Source organism: Pteronotus mesoamericanus, unplaced genomic scaffold (genome assembly GCF_021234165.1).
Source record: "Pteronotus mesoamericanus isolate MK-2021 breed Mesoamerican mustached bat unplaced genomic scaffold, CSHL_Meso_final contig_82, whole genome shotgun sequence".
Lineage (NCBI taxonomy): Eukaryota > Metazoa > Chordata > Mammalia > Chiroptera > Mormoopidae > Pteronotus > Pteronotus mesoamericanus.
This window is the reverse complement of record NW_026555265.1, coordinates 16,045,268-16,050,635: the sequence shown is the minus strand read 5'-3', so window position 1 is coordinate 16,050,635 and position 5,368 is coordinate 16,045,268. Positions and strand designations below refer to the sequence as shown.

The 5,368-nt window shown below is 37.9% G+C and overlaps 1 pseudogene; it reads right to left on the bottom strand.

Moving 5' to 3' along the window:
• Window positions 1-2,436: 2,436 nt before the first annotated feature.
• On the bottom strand, window positions 2,437-3,394 carry LOC129079818 (aminoacyl tRNA synthase complex-interacting multifunctional protein 1-like; annotated as a pseudogene).
• Between the last annotated feature and the right edge of the window lie 1,974 nt (window positions 3,395-5,368).

The window sequence follows — 5,368 nt, the reverse complement described above, 5'->3', positions numbered from 1 at the left end:
AACAAGAATCATGGAGTTAGGAAGAGACTCTGATGAGGCTTTTCCCCCCTCATCCTTTTGACCTTGTACAGCACTGTACCAGCAACATTCCAGAAAACCTCTATTCCAGAGAATTCTACCACCTTCCTCTAGAAATCTTCACTCATTATTTCTGCAGACAGAGTATTTGCAAATATTCATCCCAATCTCTCTGATGTAATTTAGGCTCATCCCTTTTGTCCCTTTCTCAGAACTAACAGGAAGCAGCTGCTCACCACCTCTCCCGGGATATTTGGGTACATACTTCTAGACTTCAGTTTTAGAGAGGCACAGTCTATCCCTAACTGCAGACCACAGTAGTGTCTCCGGGTTGTCAAGGAATGATTTCTTTTTAAACTTGTTTCTCTTTTTTCTGTTGTAAGAGTAATGTTAAGTTCAGCATTTACAATAAAACAGATGCGAAGGCAGACTTTCTAGGTTATATTTTGGGCCTCTTTCTGGGCTTCAACTTTTTTCTCAGCAAAAATAAAAACATTATTATTTCACTAAAAGCCACTGTCTAATAGGACTGTTTTTTAACTCAAGTATAAGGAAATAAGTAGAGTTCTTATGTAGCCCTTTGGTTTTTTGATTATTTTTACCCTTTTTTACATTTTTTTTTGTTTTTGATTGTGGCAAAACAAATTACCATTTTAGCCAGTTGTTATGGGAAACCATTTTCTTTATTGTAGCAAAAAACATTGATTTACCAGCTCAACCATTTTTTAAGTGTGAAGTCAGTAGTGTTACATATATTCAGATTTTTGTGAAATAGATCTCTAGTATATTTTTTTTTTACTTAAGAAACACCCAAACTTGTAGAGAATTTATTTGAGCCAAACTGATGACAGTTGCCAGGAAGAAAAATCTAATGCTCTGGAAAATGGCAGTTTTGCAGCTTATTTTATACATCACAGTCAAAGAAGGATACTTAAGGTGGGAGGTGTTACATGGAATTCACTGGTGGCAGGTGAGAGAGGCAGAAGAAGGCAAAGCAGAGAATCTCTGTGACTGGATAAAAAGTAAAACGAAGAGACACATATTTCTTTTACATTGGTGGGTACAGAATAGTTAACAATAAACATTTACAGCACCTAGAGACGGTACTCAGGGAACCAGATAACAATGAGAGGTTCTGTGGTTTCATGCTCTGGTGCAGTGGACGTACACTGAGGGGCCTGAAAAAAGGGGATTACTATGACATTCCAAGGGTATATCTTAGATGCAAAAAGACAATAGACGAGCTTACGTAAGGTAAAAATTGACCTTTGTCAAAGAAGCAATAGGCCTAGGATGTGACTACTCACTAAGACTCATGTTTAGTTAAGAACTTTTATGTTCAGCACTGACCAGTGTGGCTCAGTTGGTTGGTCATTGTCCCTCAAAGGGAAAGGTTGCTGGTTCGATTCCCAGTCAGGCACATGCCTGGGTTGTGGTTTCGTTTCAGTTCTGATCAAGGTGCTTATGAAAGGCAACTAATTGATGTTTCTCTCCCTTTCTTTCTTTTTCTCCCTTTACCCTCTCTCTAAAATAAATAAATATATAAAATCTTTTTTAAAAAAGAATTTTTATGCTCAGACCATCCTATATGGTTACCTTCGGTCTCAGCTTGTAGGGCCTGCCATATAGGCCTCCCTGAGCTTGTCAGTTTTAGCATGTGGCCCCTTTTTATTCCACACTTTATTTCTTGCAAAACTGAAAATTTATACCTATTAAACAATAACTTCCCAATCCCACATCCCCTAGACCCTGGCAACTACCATTCCACTTTCTGTTTCTATGAATTTGAAAACTTTAGATACCTCATATAAACATTTGTCTTTTTGTGACTTTTTTTTACTTAGCACACTTTCCTCAAGATTCATCTATATTGTGGCATATGTCAAAATAAGTCTGAATATTCTTATTTTTTAAGGCAGGATAATATTACATTATATGAATATACCATGTCTTGTTTATCTATAGATAGACACTTGAATTGCTTCTACCTTTTGACTTTTTGGATTATTTTTGCTATAAGGAATATTTTTGTGATTTGAGGACAACATATATTTACAAGAAAAGTAAACAGACTAGGTCACTTCATGGTATTTGTATATTTATCCTAACCAGCTATACAGTCTTAAAAGAAAGTTCTAGTACATTGTGTTAGACTTTGTGACCCTCTGATCACTTGTCTTACCCTCCTTGTACAGTCTTCAGTTCCTCTGTGCTTATTGTCTAAGTGAATATGAACCGCTTGGCTACTTTGGGACAATTCATCTGAGAACGTAGTAAAGAGTTAGATGGCACCATCAAATATAGCCACTTACCAGAGGTATTATTTCTTTTCCTTTTTCCTTTCTTTTTTTGACCAATGTATTTCTTTTTATTGTTATTAAAGTTTTTTTCTAACTTCAGTAACTGAAGCATTTTAGTTTAATTTAATTTTATTCTGCTGTTGGCCATAGTTTGAGCTCTACACACTCCCTTCTCTTTTACCTCAAAGGGTAAGTAGCCACACACTCATCATTGTAAGTAGCCACACACTCATCATTGGTGTACAGAACATGCTGGATCTGCTCCCAAATCTTCTTGGGATTTTACTCTTTGTCAGGCTCTCTGGGAAAAGCATCAAAAGTAATTCTGTCTCCAGGAACAGACCCATTAGGAGGTGCCAAGGTATCAACTTTATCTGGTGAACTAGCACACATCACCATTGCTTGAGATAGGACTCCCCTCATCTTTGTGGGTTTCAGATTACAAAGTAAAATCTCCATCTGATTTTGCATCTGATCAAGAGGGACATGATTTACCAGGCCACTGACAACTGTTCTTGGGACTGCTTCTCCAACATCTACTTCTTCTACATACAAAGAATCTGCATCAGTATGTTTTTTAGCAGTCATGATACAACCAATTCGAAGATCCAGACGAGAAATGTCTATTGGTTTAGAATCAGCACTTCCTGCTATTGATTGTTGTTTTTTCTGCTTTTTCTCTCCTTTCTTTTCAAGGTTCTCTTTCACCTTCTTTTCTCCTCCTCCTCCTCCTTTAACCTGTTCTTTGGCACCAGAAGATATGGTTGTGATTGGTATAAACGGTATCATATTTTCAGAGTTAGCTTACACTGGAGTACCAAATGGAAATGGTATTTGTTTCACACTCCATTTTTAATTTCTGCCTGAATTAGCTCTTGCTTCAATTCTTTGATTTCTTTCTTCAGTTTAGCATTTTCAATTCAAAGTTTCTTCTCTTCTCTTAAAGTTGCCTGCAAGATTGCTTTTACCTTAAGAAGAGCAGCTTGCTGCTTAAGATACTCAATAATTTGACCTGCCTGTGTACCTTTCTGTTTCAGTCTCTTCAGAACAGCATTGGTTGCCATTTTTGCTAAGACACGGCAGGAAATCCCTGGTGTCTGACAAAGGTCGGGGCAGAGTGGGCTAGAGACACCTGAGGAGAGACTGGGGAAGGAGGCTTTGGGGAAAGAATGGAGAGAGTAGCCAGGGAGGACTCTGGTACTGACTTCTCCCCCATATGGCATCAGCCATCTTGCTCAGGTAAAGACCTATTTCTTTTTCATTGAGATTTTATTTAACACTACATGTTTGAATAATGTTGTGTGGTCAATTGAATCAAGCAAGCATTTTAAAAGTCCTCTGAGAATTTATTTTGTAATCAGTACAGTGTCCGGCACAGGACAGAAAAATCTCCAGATCTAACAGGACATAAGGAAAGAGGGTTATTCCTGGTCGGGGGGAGAAGAAGGGGAACAGTAAAAAAGGGGGGAGGGTGTCTTCTCAACAGTTTTCAGTGAAATTTAGAAAATTGCCTCCAGGATTATAAAAAAATAAAGAAGCAGCATTAAGACACATGACTCTGAATTCCTAATCTACCCTTCATTTACAATCTGAAGTTCAGTAAACAGTACTTTGGCGCTTTAAAGCATTTTTAGTGAGCAGTCTTTATCATTGCCAAGGGGAGCAAATACAAATCTAGTATAGCAGAAGAATGGCAGCCAGTGGCCAGGCATTCCTGGTTAAACAACCAAGAAAACTAGCTCCAAATTTCCAGGAGGGACTTCAACCCCAGCTTTAGTAGAGAGCCACAGACCTCGGATGTATTCAATATTGCGACTGTCAGTAACCTAGATTTTAAAGGCACTATTCCCTAAGGAATAACTAAACAAAATTCACAGTACGGCTCAGTGTCTTATTGTGCGCTGGAGAAGTGTTGTATTTCACAACTCAGCAGCCTTGACATCTCTGACCATTTCATCTTTTCTCTGGCTTATGTTGCCTCCTTGTTCTTAACTATAGTTGGTGCCCTGTATTCACATGTTACTATTATAATCTTGACTTCCGAGCTTCTCCTGTAGCTGTGCTTTAAGTACTTTGTGTGGGACTTTAGTTTCCTGTTCACTTGGCTTCCCTTCTTTGTGTAGCCTGATCCTTACTATGACCTGCTTTTCAATCAAGTTGCTCATTCCAGTTTAAGTGGTGTTGCCAACCTCCTGAGCGGGCCTGCACAAGATTATGAGTTGACCCGATGCCTCCACTGGCTTTTTCCAATGCTAAAAAGCTAAAGAGCAGGAAGCTAAAGAGCAGGGAACCCAAGCATTACTAAAAGCTGTTGTCAATGGTAGGCATTCTCAAACTTTAGCTTGCATTGAAATCACCTGCAGGCATATTGAAACAGATTATTGCCAAGTATGACTCCCAAAATTCCTGACTGAGCAGGTCTGGGCTGGGCTCAGAGAATTTGCATTTCTAACAAATTCCCAGGTGATGCTAATGCTGCTGGTCTGTGGACCACTCTTGAAGAATTAATGCTTGAGGGTTAAAAACAATAATATTGGAAAAGAACCACATCTTATATTATTGGCCATTTATATACAAGATACTAGTCAAAGTGCTTTACTCATTTTGTCTTTACAACAATTTTTGCTTTGTCTATTTTTAAATGAGGAAACTGAATTACAGGGAAGTTAACTATCTTTCTCAAAGTCACACTGTAAGTGCTGGTGCTGGGCTGTGAATCTTGGTAGTTAGTTTCAGAGCCCACAATTTTAAATTAACCTCTATAATATCAGGTAATGTATATTTTTCATATACTCATGTATGAACCTATTAAGAACAGAGATGCTTAAGAAAAAATAATCATTATTGTTAATAACAATCCTATTGGTACCTTTCCCACCAATTTTATCCATTTTTTATATGCTATCCCCCATTGTGGATCAGAATAATGAAGAAGGAAGGAATATCACAAAATTTTTAATGGACAATTTTAAAGACAATTTTCCTCTCAACACGAAGAGCATTCTTGCATATTTTTTCTTTTCTACCATCCGTTCTTTGAAATTTTCCTT